The sequence below is a fragment of the Notolepis coatsorum genome (genome assembly GCF_963971535.1).
Source record: "Notolepis coatsorum genome assembly, chromosome: 5".
NCBI classification, from domain to species: Eukaryota; Metazoa; Chordata; class Actinopteri; order Aulopiformes; family Paralepididae; genus Notolepis; species Notolepis coatsorum.
The window spans coordinates 38,111,559-38,130,600 of NC_140169.1; positions in this window are offsets into that span (position 1 = coordinate 38,111,559).

Genomic DNA, 19,042 nt, shown 5'->3' on the forward strand with positions numbered 1-19,042 from the left:
GAATGATCTTGGAATATCCTTGAGTAGGGGGCCCGGGGTTTCGCGTCCCAGGTTCGAAACTGGGGGTGATGCCGTGGGCCACAGGACGAGGTGGCCAGTGGAATGTCATTGGTCGGCAGGATTTTCAATGTGGGGATGGTGTCGGCGCCGGTGGTTATGAACGGGTTGTGTGACACTGTTCTAAATGCACGGGGACTTCAGTGACATAAGGCACTGGAAATTGATTTCTGTTCCCGTGAGAAGCGCGTTATTTAACACCTAAAGGGTTAGGTGTTACGGGGGAGATATAGTAACTGTGTGAGAAATTATGAATGGAAAATATGTATGTTACTGAGATGTATAATGTAATATGAGCGAAATACATACTAGGCTTTCACGGACAGAAATAAATATAGTTACACATACACATAGTCATTTGCAAAGAACAATTAGAGTAAAAGTGAGATTATGCACCTAAATTACCATGTCCAATGCAGATGTTTAGAAATGATAGGCTGTAAATAACAAATTTCTGATTGACCAACAGAAGGAGGAGGCTGGTGCAAAATAAGTTCCCCGGAGTTGTAATAAGGAGGATCATGACAACAGGATTGAGAGTCTGGTTTTCCGATGGAGACAACTGGAAAAAAGATTAAGGCTGTGTCATTGATAAATCAAAAACGAAAATTGCACAAATGCTCTCAAGTGATCTTAGTATAGGAGATGCCCGACATTCCATGCTTAAAGACAAATGATGGATTGTGAATGGGAAATGTCACTGATAATTAAGTGTATTTTTTGCTTCTCTCTTCACAGCTGCTCCAGGACGGATGGCCAGCGCTGACAATTCCGAACCCCAACAGGGAAATCGAAGAGACTGTTGACAGTCAGGGGGTATAGTATCACAAGAGCGAGTTATCAATTCCTGTTTACACCAATATAGAAGTGTGAGTGAAATTAACTCAAGTTTGGTAAAAATAGTTTGAATACAGAGAAACTTGCTTTCCAAACGGTGACGTTACGAGTGTTTGAAGAAAGGTGAGAATGGAAAATACACAGATAGGAGCAACCGGAGGGTTAGAGGCACTGACCATAGAAAGGGTAGACAATCTGTCTATTTCGACAACTGGAGATGTCACAATAAAAGTGACGAAAAGATGGCCAAAGATATTCAGGCCATTACAGAACCTTGTAGTTAAAGGAGGCCGGTATAGAATGCGTACCCAAATCAAGATAATGCCGATAACCTCTGCAGACATTACATTGACCGAATTGGACGTTAACTTGATTGACTGGAATGTGATCGACTCCCCTCTAGTGTCCAGTGTGACGGAGGGACTGGAAATAATGTCTTTTACTCCGCCACAGGGAGTCGTTGCAGCAAGCGACCCAGAGACAACTGTATTACCCGAGTCGATCCACGCTGAAGTGTCCGTTGCAGATGACTGCCAGTTAAAGACGTGCCTCCCTCTCGAACAACAGCTAGCCGAGGCTAGACAGGTAGTGGACTATCTCCAAGGCCTAATCCAGTCCACACAGCCCGGAGGGGAGACAGGTTCCAATGGGGAACCAGATGGCCAGAGACGGGCCCAGTTGGGGCCACAAGGGGGTCCTGTGCCGGAACAACAACAAACCCCAATAGGACCACCCACGAGGTGGCAACCACGAGGAAGAGGTGGAGGCAGAGGCAGGAATCCGAATGGCTACCATGTGCGGCGGGTGCAGTGTTGGGCGTGTGGGACTCTCGGACACATTTCTCGGGACTGTGCAGAGCGGGACCATCTATCCACGACAGGGCGTGTTTGTACAGAAACAGGTGGCGGGCCCCTCCCAACAACGGGCCCCTCTCAAGGAACTGTGACTGGACCAAATAGGTACGTGGCTTTCTCCTCCGAACAGGCTCCAGGGAACCATGGCGATGATGGCATACCACCAGGACATGTTCTGGGCCCGATGACCCCAGGGTCATCCGGTCACAGGCGGCTGACCCACCGGGTCCCACAACCCGGGGGAGACCGCCAGTGTTGTTGGATCTGTGGAGTGAAAGGTCATTTTCAAAGGTCATGTCTGCAGAGGCCACCGGCAGAATAAAAATATATGCAACTGACTAGGGTAGAGGTGGGATATATTGAATGATAAAATATGCTCCTAATTAGATTAGAATAAAAATAGAATAAAAAATAAATAGAGGTGTTAGGTGATTAGATTATGAATGAAAGTTACTAAAAACGGATGTATGAGTGACTGACAAATGCATGAACTAATCAGACTAACAAGAGGATCAAATTATGTTAAACAGTTAATCAATATTAGACAGTGTGATGATGTGACACTGCGGCAGCTAGTGATCAGTAAATTATCCGTGCTTGGTCAACATTCAGATTGATCAAAGGGTGGACTGCATGATTAAGAAATTAAAAAGACTCATAGTTGTTTCTAGTATTTTATAGTATTGATAGAAGCGTATTAACAGTTATGAGCAATAGATATAGGTGTTTATTTACTTTTATTTTTACTTCTCTTTTCTAGTGTGTTACGAGCAATTCCTGACTTAGGCCAGGAGCGTTCATTTTGTTTATTCATTTGATTTCCCTTTTTTGTTTCTTAGTTAATACGGGGGTGCATAAGCCTCTAGATGATAGGTTAAAAATGAGCTCAGAAAAAAAAAAAAAAAGAAAAAGCTTTTCTTTGTGTGTTTTGTTTTCTGTTTTCTTTCTTTCTGTATATTTTTCTTAGGGTACCTGGCAAGCTGGGAGTGATCTCGACACATCAGGACAGGGTAGTATATGTCTGTAAAATGGACTGGGAACAAAGTGAAGGAACATGAGCTAGTTATGGATTTTTGTTCTCCGCCCATTGAATACCCAGTTTTAGGGGCTGGGGGTGTGTCGTGATTGGTGAAAGTGTTGGGAAGCATGATTCTCTGTACATTAATGAAGCTCAATAGGTTTGGTCGCTATTGGCCAAATTAGTCTTGTGTAGGGTGTGAACATGTGCAATTGATAATTGGCTTGTGGTGTGGAAGATGTGTGTTTAAGGCGGACTGTGATTTGTTGCCATACACACAGGTTACTGGGAGAGTGGATGTGTCAGTGCTGACCGTCCGGTCCGGGTGCGGCTGTTCAAAGGACGAAGGTAACGATGTTTGAATGTGTATTCCACATCGAGAGGTGGAGGAGTATACTGTTTTGACAGCATAATATAATGAGAGCCATGTGAATTTTTCAGAATTTTGAAATTTTATGATCTAGAAGCCATGAAATATATAGATAAATGATTTGGAAAAGAAAGTTGTCAAAGCTCAGACCAGTAAAGAGAGTCTGAGGGAGGAAAATTATGGATTCTCAATCAATTGTTGTGGTAGAAGTGACCTGCACTGTCCCCCGAAGCGATATATATTCACTGCAGGATACGGATGGGAGATTGGGGAGACAACAGTCATCAGAGTGTGGTACAAGGAAGACAAGGACTCCATCGGTACTGTTGATCCAGGACACTGGCTAGTGTCTACCCAGCGGTTCCATGGGGAACCACAACACTGCGGAGAACCAGGAGACGCCTACCTCTCGGGCCGGGAGAGTCTTGGCCAACGCAGTGACCGAGTCTTGAGGCTTCAGAGGGAAACGACAGGCAACCAACGAGGAGACAGGCGGCTAGGCCTCAGCAACAACTCCGGCTGTCAACAGAAGCAAGGCCTCAACTATTGACCAGGGGGTCAACAAGCGAAGGGGTGGAGCTGCTATCGCCCCTATCAACGACCAGGCGGAGGGGAGGAGAAACAAACCTCTTCCACTAATCCGAGGGTCAACGGGGGTTGGGCAGCCAGCGATGACCTCCTCACAGCCGTGACAGCGACACCCGAGGAAAGAGCTCCGGGTTCAACTGAACCAGCAATACAGCAGGGGGTCCTACCCCCAAATAGAGGTCAACACGAGTCAAGATGTGCTCGACAGAAGATGGAGTGTGATGAGAAAGGCAATTTGCTTTCAAAATTCCACCTCCCAGAATGGGGAGTTGCACCCAGCAGTCGTGATACTGCACCAGCTCTGAGCAATAAAGAGGAGGCCGGGTCAAATCTAGAAAACATAGACCCCCCTCCTCAATGCTCCAAGTCAGAATTTGACAACTCACAGTTGAGACCAATGGAAATTGATCTTGGTACGAGAACAAGTTGTTAAAGACTGTACACACGATCACAAAAACTGAAATTGCTAATTTGAATTTTAGGATCTGAGTGTGGCAAACCATATATATTTTATCCTAATATGATTTAAAATGTCTTAAGTGTTATCTAGATAGTAGTGTGTAGAGATTGATATCTATGTTTGACATATTAAGGATAGGTAAACTATCCAAGTGGGGAACTGTGGTAAAATCCCAACATAGATCATCAAAGATCTAATCAAACTGTTGTGTAAAAGTCTTAAAGAAACAGTCAAAATGGAACAACAATCAAACTAAGGGGTTATATTTAGAGATAACAGCTGCAATAGTAAAGTCAACCGAATATATGCTTCTGGTGGCTTCTGGTGATTAGATTACTCTGCCCTTTTGGTGAATTTGCATACAAAGTGTGGGCAACAGCCTGTATCCTGTGATCTGTGGGAACTGTTTACAGTGTGGGGGTGGGTAAACAGCTAAACGCAATCAGCCACCTGGGCTCAGGGGTGGGGGGCAGGAAGCTTTAGTCACACAGACACACACACACACACACACACACTCACATTCACATTCACATACACACACACACATACATAGACACACATACACACACACACACAGACACACATAGACACACGTACACACACACACACACACACAGACACACATAGACACACACACACACAGACACACATAGACACACATACACACACACACACACACACACAGACACACACACACAAAATATAATTAAAAGTGTTTACATTGTGGTAATAATTATGAAGTCATACTAAAACTGTATTATTGTAATTTGTACAAGTAATGTGTTTAAGTATGATTATCTGTGTTTATGTAATCAATATATCTTGAGGTTCATCAAAGTATTCAAGTAATGTGTTTAAGTAAAAATACAGGGAAAATATTCTCTGGGCAAAAACAAAGTGGAGAGGGTTGGCCTTAAGCCAAACCCCTAATTTCAAATGTAAGCTTAGCCGGCCTGGCATTGGAGGAAAATATGTGGTGATGTCATCACTCCGAGACACTGGGCCTTGGGGATATAATGGGGTGTGATGGGGGGAAGAAGGACTCTGAACAACCCAACCGACAGGACAAGACGGCTCTACCATCTCATCCACAAGGAAGCAGGAGCAGAACACAAAGGAACTTTTTGGAGGGAAAAACCAACTCTTTGTTATCAAGCAGAGAACAAAGACTTTCAACCATTTTATCAACTAGCTTTCTTCTTTAGTCTGGTTGTATCACTTACGGCATAGGGTTTGTGATCACAACTATAGCATTTCTTTACTTGTAATTTGTATACATTCTTAACTTTGATTAAACAGCTGTTATACTACCTTTCCTCCTAATTCCTTCTGCCTGCACCGCTCAGTTTGAACAGAAGTAATTCCCAGAGCTTAAAAAAAACCATAAAAAAACCAACCCTGAACCCCACCGCCATAGCCAACTATCGCCCTGTCTCTCTTCTCTCCTTCCTTTCTAAAACACTTGAACGTGCTGTATCCAACCAACTTACTGCTTATCTCTTACAGAATGACCTCCTAGACCCCAATCAGTCTGGCTTCCGGACTGGCCACTCCACAGAAACGGCCCTCATTGCGGTCACAGAGGCACTTCACTTAGCAAAAGCGAAAGGCCTCTCCTCTGTCCTGATTCTCCTAGATCTATCTGCAGCCTTCGACACAGTCAACCATCAGATCCTCCTCGCGGCCCTCGCAGGAATGGGAGTGGCTGGATCTGCGCTGACATGGCTGACATCATACCTCAATGACCGCTCCTACCAAGTGTCATGGAGAGGGACTCTGTCGGCCACCCGCCCCCTCCGGACGGGTGTCCCCCAGGGCTCGGTCCTAGGACCCCTTCTCTTCTCCCTCTACACTAAATCACTGGGTAACATTATCACATCTCATGGCTTCTCATATCATTGTTATGCCGATGATACTCAACTCTTCCTCTCCTTCCCTCCCTCAGATATCCACGTCTCTGAGCGGATCTCGGCCTGTCTGTCCGACATCTCCGCCTGGATGACGACCAACCACCTCAAACTGAACCTAAGCAAAACAGAATTGCTCCACCTGCCGGCCAAATCCTCCCCCCTGACCGACCTCTCCATCACAGTCGAGAATGCAGCTGTGACCGCGTCGCCGACCGCCAAGAACCTTGGTGTTGTCCTCGACGACCAGTTGAACTTCTCTGCTCACATCGCAGCGACAACCAGAACCTGCAGATTCCTCCTGAGCAACGTCAGAAGGATACGCCCCTTCCTGACAAAAGAAGCCACCCAACTCCTCGTCCAATCAACAGTCATCTCCCGCCTCGACTACTGCAACGCACTGCTAGCTGGCCTCCCGGCCACTGCCACCAAGCCTCTTCAACTCATTCAAAATGCAGCGGCCCGCCTGATCTCAAACCTACCGAAGTCAGCCCATGTCACCCCACTTCTTAGGGACCTGCACTGGCTCCCCATTGCTGCACGTATCCGCTTCAAGGCCCTCGACCTAGCATACCGTGCGGCAAAGGGAACCGCTCCCGCCTACCTCCGGTCAATGGTCTCTAACTACACACCCTCAAGACCCCTACGCTCTGCGTCTTCTGGCCGCCTCAGATCTACTCCTATCCAAGCTCCCGGAGGGTCATCAAAGAGAAGCCGCCTATTCTCAGTCCTTGCCCCACAATGGTGGAATGAACTACCCATCCCAGTTAGGACAGCCGAATCCCGTCCAATCTTTCGCCGTCGACTAAAGACTCACTTCTTCAACCATTATCTGAAATGATAAAAAAAAAATAAAAAAATAAAAATAAAAAAATAAAAATCTAACCCCGACTAACCTTAATGTCATGCACTTGTCCTAATAAACTAACCTACACTGTAACACGCAACACTTTGATGAACATTGTTACTCAGCTGATAGAGTTATACCCTTCTTGCTGTCTTGTCGCACAGAACTTGTAAGTCGCTTTGGATAAAAGCGTCAGCTAAATGACTAAATGTAAATGTAAATATATAGACACAACGCAGAGAGTACTAACCAACCCGGTTCTGAGCAGAGCAGAACAGGATAGCTTGGGAATCCACTTCAGTTTCGACATGCAAGAATGTAGATCAAGGGAAACACCATGTGATCAAAGACTAGACTATCAGGAGGATGCTCAGAAACTGACAGATGTAAAAATGTATAGAGAAGCTGTGGGTAGCCTCATTTATTTAACAACATGTACCCACCCTGACCTATGTTTTGTAGTGAGTAAACTGTCACAGCATTTCGCTGACCCCACAGAGGAGCATTGGATCACAGCAAAACATGTTTTTCGTTATCTTAAAGGTACAGCAGACAGACAACTGTGTTTCAGAAAGAGCAGCGAGGGTCTAGGACTTAAAGCCTACAGTGATGCAGACTGGGCAGCTGACACCACAGATAGAAGGAGTACCACCGGATATTGTGTGAGTTTGAACGCAGACAGCTCACTGTTTTGTGGAAAACAAAGAAGCAGCCCACCATGGCTTTATCAACTTGTGAAGCCGAATATATGGCTCTAGCTATGACCATACAGGAGTGTATTTATCTGGAACAACTGCTCGAAGGGATGGATACCTATGTATATAAGAAGACTGTTTACGAGGACAACCAGGGAACCATTGCGATTGCTAGAAACCCTGTGTGCCGACAGAGATGTAAACATGTCGATATAAAATACCATTTCATCAGATTTGTCATCAGAGAAGAAAGGATGACACTGATGTATTGTCCAACGGACAACATGGTAGCAGATGCTATGACGAAACCTGCTTCCAAATTGAAATTGAAGAGATTTGCAGAGGCCATGTTTGGTGTGTAGATATTGACTGCCATATTATTTTGATGTTTTTGGAGTATATTATTTCCTTTGTAAAATGTCTTTCGAAGAAGTTACCGAGTATGCTAATACAAACCTAAGTGGGAGTGTTGAAGTCAGAGGTTCTAGGTAGGATTGTTATTAACTGTCTAACTGTATATATAACTGTTTCCACTAGAGGGCGCTCTAGGCAGAGCTACTCAAGACACCACCAGGTGGCGAGTATAAATAGATATGTCTCCTCCTACTCTATCTCTCTTCCCCCACCTACCTCTCACGAGGAGGACTCATGTGTTACTGCTCTGCCATGTGAATAAATAAACCACACCGAAGATAGAAACCATGCCTCTTGACCACATTATTGTCGCCCTATAGCCGGATTCTGTCAACACATATGGCATACAATACATTAATCGTACCCCATAGGGGCATTTTGTTACTCAATGGATTTCTTTTGGCAATATGAATGTACTTGATTACAACGTGTTATACTATGTGGTACCATGCAAATGCAATTAATGTACAAATGCTCTTACCTAAAAAAGTACAAAGAATACTGTGTCACTGAAAATTAACCATAAAATGAACACTACTAACACTATTAACATTAAAATGAATACTAAGGTACAGCATTGCATTGTCTTCAGTGTCCTAAGAGGCAAATTGGACCGCTAGAACACGGTTTAAAGCTACAGTATAAAATTATATCTTCTTCTAGGCTAAGAGTTTATTCACCTCGCTTCTATCGATTATACTTTTTCTAATATAGAAAGAAAATTATAAGCAATTGGGTAAAGGATCCTTATATCATTAAGTCGTCTCTTTTCTTCCCCAAAACAACGTTACACATTCTTAGTTACATTATTTGTTGGGGGTTGAACAAGGTCATGTCCTTGGCGCCAATAGATTGTTATGGAGACTCGGAATCAGCAGCCAGTGCTTTGCCTATCAGTGCACTCTCATTGGACTCAAGATATTAAACACATGCCTTGGATGAAAGGGGAAGGCTAACCAGCAACATTTCTTTGGAGTCTGAAATCTATCTATCTATCTATCTATCTATCTATCTATCTATCTATCTATCTATCTATCTATCTATCTATCTATCTATCTATCTATCTATCTATCTATCTATCTATCTATCTATCTATCTATCTATCTATCTATCTATCTATCTATCTATCTATCTATCTATCTATCTATCTATCTATCTATCTATCTATCTATCTATCTATCTATCTATCTATCTATCTATCTATCTATCTATCTATCTATCTATCTATCTATCTATCTGTCTGTCTGTCTGTCTGTCTGTCTGTCTGTCTGTCTGTCTGTCTGTCTGTCTGTCTGTCTGTCTGTCTGTCTGTCTGTCTGTCTGTCTGTCTGTCTGTCTGTCTGTCTGTCTGTCTGTCTGTCTGTCTGTCTGTCTGTCTGTCTGTCTGTCTGTCTGTCTGTCTGTCTGTCTGTCTATCTATCTATCTATCTATCTATCTATCTATCTATCTATCTATCTATCTATCTATCTATCTATCTATCTATCTATCTATCTATCTATCTATCTATCTATCTATCTATCTATCTATCTATCTATCTATCTATCTATCTATCTATCTATCTATCTATCTATCTATCTATCTATCTATCTATCTATCTATCTATCTATCTATCTGTCTGTCTGTCTGTCTGTCTGTCTGTCTCTCTGTCTCTCTGTCTCTCTGTCTCTCCATGCGTAGTCTAGCGTAGGTCAGGAGATGTTAAGAGGTACGGGGTAAGGACAGTGGGCGTATCTCAGAAGTGATTAGGTCAGTCACGTAAGGTAGATAAGCGTTGTGACACGATACATTATGCCCGCAGGGGCGTTGCTCTGTAGGGTGACAAGGTATCGATTCTGATGCTCGTGTGCTGCTCGTGCTTCCATAACACTCTCGGTCCTAACGTTGAACTCAATAGTCTGGCTGACGGTCAAAGACACTACAGAATGTGACGGGTCAAAGGCCATTACAGTACCTTCTAGTCCTTTACGGTGTGTGTGTGTGTCTATGCGTCCGTGTGTGTTTGTGTGGGGATTTCATAAACTCATACTGTCATCAAGTCAAAGAGGAACATGTCAGAATCCATGGGCGTCTGTCCATCTCATAATTATAGATTGGCTCAGTGAGCATCGGACGTTTCGTGACCACGTCTTGCAGAGGGAGAGAGAAAGGAAAGCCTCCCTCTCTGTCTCTCTGTCTCTCCGTGCGTAGTCTAAGGTCGGGAGATGTTACGAGGTACGGGGTAAGGACAGTGGGCGTCCTTACCCCGTACCTCGTAACATATATTATGTTATAGATGTATCGAGTGTATAATTACACATTATCAACACTGTATTTATTGAATGTATAGTCCTATGTCTGCACATTATACGTTGCAATACATTCATATCCCGCTCCTCCCGTGAACTTAATCTCTGCACTACCTACGCTAAAAATGTGAGTCTATGCGTCATTGCCTAGATGAAATGTGACATTGGGTTGTGAAGATTGTAATGTTTTCCTTTCTCTCTCTCACTGCAAGATGTGGTCAGGAAAGGGTGATCTGGCCAAGAAGGCAAGCACAAATTATGACAAAACATACATAACAAGACACAATACACATACAGTAGACTACCATACAACCGGTATTTTAAATAAAAAGTTAAATTCAGTTACAAAAAATACAACCAAAATAAAACAATAGCAATCAACCAAAATAAAAAAATGCAACATCAAAAGCAGGAAAAAGCATTAATAAAGTACTATCTCCTCTCCTCCCCTCCCCTCTCCTCTCCTCTCCTCTCCTCTCCTCTCCTCTCCTCTCCTCTCCTCTCCTTTCCTCTCCTCTCCTCTCCTCTCCTCTCCTCTCCTCTCCTCTCCTCTCCTCTCCTCTCCTCTCTCTCCTCTCCTCTCCTCTCCTCTCCTCTCCTCTCCTATCATCTCCTCTCCCCTCTTCTTGTCTTCTATTCTTTTCTCTTCCCACTGCTCTCCTCCCTTATTCTCTCCTATCCTGTCTTTTCCTCTCATCTCCTCTCCTCTTTTCTCCTCCTCTCCTCCCCTTTCCTTTCCTCTCATATTTTATCCTCCCCTCCCTTACCTCCTCTCCTCTCCTCTCCTCTCCTCTCCTCTCCTCTCCTCCTCTCCTCTCCTCTCCTCTCCTCTCCTCTCCTCTCTCCTCTCCTCTCCTCTCCTCTCCTCTCCTCTCCTCTCCTCTCCTCTCCTCTCCTCTCTCTCTCCTCTCTCCTCTCTCCTCTCTCCTCTCCTCTCCTCTCCTCTCCTCTCCTCTCTCCTCTCTCCTCTCTCCTCTCTCCTCTCTCCTCTCCTCTCCTCTCCTCTCCTCTCCTCTCTTCTCTTCTCTTCTCTTCTCTTCTCTTCTCTTCTCTTCTCTTCTCTTCTCTTCTCTTCTCTTCTCTCCTCTCCTCTCCTCTCCTCTCCTCTCCTCTCCTCTCTCAGGTGTGGGGTGATGAGCAGTCTGACTTTGTCTGGATCAGCCTGGGTGTGAGAACGTGTGCTATGACTTTGCCTTCCCCATCTCCCATGTACGCTTCTGGGTGCTTCAGATCATCTCGGTGGCCACGCGCACCCTGGTGTACCTGTCAGAGTGCAGGTAGGTGAATTCCAATGGGTGAAGGCAATCACAGAGACAGAGAGTGTTTACTCTTGAACAGGTTCGACTTTAATAGTAAGAACACAGAGTAAATTCTAAGAGAGAACAAGTGCTAATAGCACAAGTGGAAAATAAGGTAAATGGGAGCTTATTGGAGGTCCAGAGTAGAACCGTCCGCGTTATCCCCGAACGCAATTAGTGAAGACCTGACAATGGACAAGCAGAAGAGAGGTATGTTACATAGACACCAAATACCAACATTCCACACACACCCCCGTGACAGCCAATCAGGAACCACCCCTAAGTGACAGCACTAATTGACAGGGAAATGACAGGTGACAAGCCCAGTGACATATGCCAGGAATGTGGGTGGTCACCGACCGAGGTCGGTGTCCAGAACGTAACAGTACCCTCCCCCGACGAACGGCACCAGACGTTCACCTAGGAGCCTCGGGATTCAGCCGCCGGAAATCAACGATCAGGCTGGGATCTAAAATATCCCTTTGAGGCACCCAAGAACGCTCTTCTATCCCGTACCCCTCCCAATCCACCAAGAACTGAAACCCCCTACCCCTCCGCCTACAACCCAGTATCCTCCGCACCGTGTAAATGGGTTGACCGCCAATAAACCGGGGCGGAGGAACCACAAGCAGTGGCGGGGCCAAGGGCGATGAGAGGAATGGCTTCAACAGGGACACATGAAACGTCGGATGAACCCTCATAGAGCTCGGAAGTCGTAGCTTGTAAGCCACTGGATTAACCCGATGAATCACTTTAAATGGTCCTATAAAGCGAGGAGCCAGCTTCTTGGATTCCACCCGGAGAGGGAGATCCCGGGTGGAAAGCCAAACCCGCTGCCCTGGACGGTAAACTGGAGCCGGACGACGCTTACGGTTAGCCTGCCGTTGGGTACTAACCGAAACCTTCTGTAGCGCCTTCCGAACCTGTTTCCACGTCTTGCGACAGCGAGCCACATGTGCCTGGGCCGAGGGCACCTCCGCCTCCTGCTCCTGCTCGGGAAACAGAGGAGGTTGAAAACCATACTGGCACTGAAAGGGAGACATACCGGTAGAAGAGGAGAGAAGGGTATTATGCGCGTACTCAGCCCAAGCCAACCTCCTACTCCACGTTGCCGGACTACCGGCAACGTAACATCTCAAGACCCCCTCCAAATCCTGGTTGACCCTCTCCGTCTGCCCGTTCGACTGTGGATGGAACCCAGACGACAGACTGACAGAGGCGCCGAGGCCGGCGGCAAACGCCTTCCAGAACCTGGAGGCGAACTGAGGACCCCGGTCCGACACGATATCTACTGGCAGCCCGTGGACCCGAAAGACATGCTGTATAATTAAATCAGCAGTCTCCCGGGCCGAAGGAAGCTTGGGGAGAGGGACAAAGTGAGCCGCCTTAGAGAACCGATCCACCACCACCAAGATGGTGGTGAATCCGTCCGAAAGGGGAAGACCAGAAATAAAGTCCAGAGATATGTGTGACCAGGGTCGTTTAGGAATAGGAAGTGGTCGGAGGAGACCCGCCGGTGCCCGTCGAGAGGTCTTACTACGTGCGCACACCGGACAGGCCGCCACAAAGGAACGCGTATCCCCCTCCACTGTCGGCCACCAGAACCTCCTACGGATAAATTCCAGGGTCCTGGTTGCCCCTGGGTGGCTGGTGAGGGATGACGCATGTGCCCACTGTAGCAAGCGTGAGCGCGCCACCTTGGGAACATACGACCGTCCCGGAGGACCCCCACCAGGATCGGGCTCCCGCGTTAGCGCCAACCTTACCACCTTCTCTATGCCCCAAGACACGGGTGCCAAAATCAAGGCCGGTGGAATAATGGAATGGGGCTGCTCCTCCCGACCAGGAAGATCAAACTGGCGCGACAACGCGTCAGGTTTGATATTCTTGGAGCCGGGTCTATAGGAGATGGTATATCGAAATCGTGTGAAGAACAACGTCCACCTGGCCTGGCGAGCGTTAAGGCGTTTAGCCCCTTGGATGTAAGCCAAGTTCTTATGATCAGTCCAAATAATGAAAGGATGTGCCGCCCCCTCTAACCAATGTCTCCACTCCTCCAGTGCCAATTTGATCGCCAATAACTCCCGATTACCCACGTCGTAATTACGCTCGGCTGGTGACAGACGGCGAGAAAAAAAAGCACACGGGTGCACTTTCCCATCCTTTAAGCATCTCTGAGAGAGCACCCCCCCCACCGCGACGTCAGAGGCATCCACCTCCACAATGAACGGAACCTCCGCGTCATGGCGGATCAATACAGGAGCGGATGTAAAACGACGTTTAAGATCGCAGAAGGCAGACTCAGCCCTAGGCGACCATTCAAAGCCAGGGAGAGAGGCCTTAGTGAGAGCTGTTAAGGGATTGGCTAAGGCGCTAAAATTGCGAATAAAGCGCCTGTAAAAATTTGCAAAGCCCAAAAAACGTTGTAACCCCTTGAGCGACGAAGGCCGTGGCCAGTCCAAAACTGCACTCACCTTGGCTGGATCCATGCGCAGATCGCCCTTCGTCAACACAAAGCCCAGGAAGGACACGGTGTCCGTGTGAAACACACACTTCTCAGCCTTAACGAATAGTTGATGCTTGAGGAGACGGTCTAGCACCTCCCGAACGTGCATTTGGTGTTGCACCATATCGCGAGAAAAAATCAGGATATCATCTAAGTAGACAAACACCGACACCCCAATCAAGTCTCGCAGCACGTCGTTAACCAGGGCTTGGAAGACTGCCGGAGCATTAGCCAAACCAAAGGGCATGACCAAATACTCATAGTGCCCATTGGGTGTGTTAAATGCAGTCTTCCACTCATCTCCCTCTCTAATCCTGACCAGGTTGTATGCATTACGTAAGTCAAGTTTAGAAAAGACCTGTGCCCCCTGTAAGCACTCAAAGGCCGTGTCCATGAGGGGTAAAGGATATCGGTTCTTGATGGAAACGTCATTCAATCCCCTATAATCAATGCATGGGCGCTGATCCCCATCCTTTTTATCAACAAAGAAGAAGCCAGCGCCGGCAGGGGAAGTGGAAGGGCGTATGTGCCCCGCAAGCAATGCCTCCTCTATGTAGGTGTTCATGGCCAAGGTTTCGGGGTGTGAGAGAGAGAACATTCGCCCGCGAGGCGGGGAGGTACCGGGTAGAAGATTAATGGGACAGTCGTATGATCTATGAGGCGGAAGTGCTTTAGCACGCGTCTTGCTAAAAACGTCCGCCAGGTCCCAATAGATCTCAGGCACCCCTATTAAAATCGGGATTAGAGGGTAGATCAGAATCTGCCACGCTCCCCACCATCCTGGAGAAAGAGGGAGGAGACAAAAGAGAAGAGGGGGGGGGAGACAAGGGTTTGGGCAAACTCCCGCTGACGATCGACTTGACGTCGGCCGCCGTTGAGAGTTCGCCCGTGCTCCAATTAATGACACGAACACATGACGACAACCAGGGATGACCCAACACCATGACAGAATAGGGGGAAAAGATGACAAAAAATGTAACCCATTCCCACTCCCCACCCTCCACCCGGATGTGTAAGGGAACTGTGCGCTGGGTGACGCTCCCACTGCCCAGAGGCCGACCGTCCAGGGCATAAACTGGTAAGGGAACCCCTAAATCCTCCACTGGGGTTCCCCACTCCTTCACCAATCCCACGTGAATAAAATTGCCCGCCGCCCCTGAGTCAATGAGAGCCTTAGTTCCCCTAATGTCACCCCCACAGTTGATCGCCACCTCAAAAAATGTACGAGAATCCGTGGTTTTGGCAGGAATGAGCCCACCTGCTGGCGCCTTTTCGAAGCCCGACGGCGCACCTTCCATCCCCGATTGGCGCCGAGCCGATACAGCCTGGACCCGACAGCTGCCGAAGCGGTGACCGGTGCGGCCGCACCGGAAGCAGCGTCGCTCTTTGATGAAGCGCTGCCTCTCGTCGTCCGAGAGCGACAGCGCTCCAAGCTGCATGGATTCATCACCCAGTGGCCCACTCGTGTAATGCATGGAATTATCAACACCAGGAGAAGAAGGAAAACATACCTGGGGCTGGGTGTTGTTGACATGCTCATTCTCCCTCTCCCGGTGCCGATTGTCCATCTTGATGGTGGTGTTGATCAGCACTTCCAGCTGCTCGGGGATCTCACGCGCGGAGAGCGCATCTCGCATCCGCGCTGAGAGTCCCCTGACGAACAGAACCACGCAGACGTTCTCCGCCCAAGCTGTCTCCCGAGCCAAGATCCGAAAATTGATAGCATAAGCTGCGACCGTGCGGAGGCCCTGCCGGCAGTCGAGAAGACGACCACCAGCCTCGAAGATCGAGAGTACCCGGGAAGTATCGAATACTCTTCTCAATTCCCGGGTAAAGGCGTCCAGACTGTCGCAGATTATCGCCCCTGCCTCTAATTCCGCCGTAGCCCAGGAGAGAGCTTGACCGGTGAGCAGTGTGATAATATACGCTACCTGCGCTGTCTCCGATGGAAATGATCGTGGTTGCAGCCGGAAAACGAGTAGACACTGGGTGATGAATTCCCGACAACCATCCGGTGATCCGTCATAGCGAGCGGGCGCCTGCAGATGTGGTTCGCGGGACCGCTCCTGGACCCCGAACACCCCCCGACTCTCCTCTGCGTGGAGCGCTGCTTCTCCCGCCGCCGACTGAACACCAGCCACTCCTTCTTGGGCTTGTCGGGCTGTGGCCAACGCCGACTGCGCCACCGCTTGGGATGATCCGACGACCCCATTGAGTCGGATTAACTCGGCGCTGACCAGCTGCTGATGTTCCTCCATCCGTGTCTGGGCTGCTCCCTGCGTCCGGAGCATCTCCATGATGGCCTCCATGGAATTCTGATGGTCAGGTCTTCTGTCAGAGTGCAGGTAGGTGAATTCCAATGGGTGAAGGCAATCACAGAGACAGAGAGTGTTTACTCTTGAACAGGTTCGACTTTAATAGTAAGAACACAGAGTAAATTCTAAGAGAGAACAAGTGCTAATAGCACAAGTGGAAAATAAGGTAAATGGGAGCTTATTGGAGGTCCAGAGTAGAACCGTCCGCGTTATCCCCGAACGCAATTAGTGAAGACCTGACAATGGACAAGCAGAAGAGAGGTATGTTACATAGACACCAAATACCAACATTCCACACACACCCCCGTGACAGCCAATCAGGAACCACCCCTAAGTGACAGCACTAATTGACAGGGAAATGACAGGTGACAAGCCCAGTGACATATGCCAGGAATGTGGGTGGTCACCGACCGAGGTCGGTGTCCAGAACGTAACAGTACCTCGGCCACGTGCTCCATGTCATCCACGCTGAGAAGAAGGTGAGGAACTATCTCAGAGTTAAAAAGGAGTGCCGCTCACCAAAAAGTATTGTGGTACTTCCAAAAAGGTATTGTGCTTAGGGGATGCTCGATATTGGCTTTTTTACCGATACCGATATACCGATATTGTCCAACTCTTAATTTCCGATACCGATATCAACCGATACCGATATATGCAGGGTTCCCCCCCCAAAAAACAGAATAATTTCAGGTAATTAACATTACCTCTTGCAAATACAGTACTGTTTGTGATACAGAAGGAGTCAAGAAAAGGGAGTATATACATTTGACGTAGAAACTGTACATTGGAGGAGGTTGGGTGGGGGGGGTTGGGTACATTGGGATATTGACAACCATACTGGGTAATTTACATTGGAGGTGGTTGGGGGGGGGGGCACACTGTATAAACAATCAAAACTGTACATTGAGGGGGGGGGGGAGGAGACACTGTATAAACAAACAAAATTGTACATTGGACTATTGACAAAACCATACTAGGTAAATTACTGTACTTGGAGGGGGTTGGGTTAGGATATTTACAGGGGCCAGTGTTGAATTGCAGTCTCCCGTAGGTGTCCCTTGAGAGAGGTTTTGAAAGTGGGTAGTGATCCACATTCCTTTACAGCTTTGGGTAGGGCGTTCCACATTGATGTGGCATAATTGCGAAACGTGTTTAATCCCTTATTTGAGCCGAATCTGGGTTTAACATGATTTGTGGAGCTCCCTCTGGTGTTGTGATCGTGGTATTCACTGACCTTTGGGAAGTATTTTGACATGTACATGGGTACCTTGGTCGTGTAGTGTATCTTGTAGACCAGGCCCATTGCAAGTTGCTGTACTCTGTCGTCTACTCTAAGCCATCCTAGGTTGTCAAAGTGGGCAGGGGTGAGGTGGGTTCTAGGAGTAAGGTCAAGCAGTAGTCTGACCAGTTTGTTTTGAGATGTTTGTAATTTTGTTTTTAGCGCCTTTGAGGTGCTTTGGTACCATGAGGTGCAAGCATAGTCGTAGTACCCCTGAATGAGTGCTCCTGCCAGAGTCTTCAGGGTATTCTTGTTTACCAGAGAGGAGATCCGGTACAAGAATCGAGTTTGTTGGTTGACTTTTTTTATTACATTGGATGCCATTTTGTCACAGGAGAGATTAGCCTCTAGGATGGAACCCAGGTAGGTAATTTCATCTTTCCTTGTGACAATATTGTCACCCACTGTAACTGAGAAGCCGTCGGTCTTGCTGAGTTTGTTATTTGAACCGAAGAGAATGGACTCTGTTTTGCCCATGTGTAATGATAGTTTGTTATCAGCGAGCCATATGCAGATTCTGCCTAGTTCCGAGCTGAGGGTTTTTTCAACCTGTAACTTGTTCTTGTCAGAGACCAGCAGGGCTGAGTCGTCCGCAAACAGGAACAAGTTGCAGTAGCTCATACTCTGCAGTCGGCATGTAAAACATGGGAGGGGTCCGAGACAATTCCATTGGCTTGCCTTAGAGTAGCCTGTTCAAAAATAGACTGCAGGTGTTACGAAGGATCAGATTAAACCGAATATATATATTTATTACTTGATATATATTGCATAGTATTTGTATATCGTCTGATATCCCTTGTGTATTCTTTTTTTAAGCGGCACGGTGGTGTAGTGGTTAACACTGTCGCCTCACAGCAAGAAGGTCCAGGGTTCGATTCCCGCTTGGGGACCAGGTTTCCATGATGCCAGGTACCCAGGTGGGGTATCTCCCAGGCCTTTCTGTGTGGAGTTTGCATGTTCTCCCCGTGCTCGCAAGGGTTTCCCCCCCGATAAGATAAACCCAATGGAAAAACATGCACAACAACAGATCGCTAACGCTGTGGCGTCCTTGACGAAGACGGACAGGAGCACTTGGATTGGTCCCCTGGCGCGGCTCACGTTGACGCCTGTCTGCTCCCGGCTGCCCTTGGGGGGGAAGGACGACGGGATGGGTTAATCGCAGAGACAAATCGCATCTGCGATCCTAAAGAGACAATGCATGCGTGTGTGTTCCGGTGTGTGTGCTAAAACTAACCGCTGTGTGTACCACTAAAACATTGAGTGTCGTTGCATGCCGAATAAAGACCTCTGCTACAGGTCCTGCATTATTAT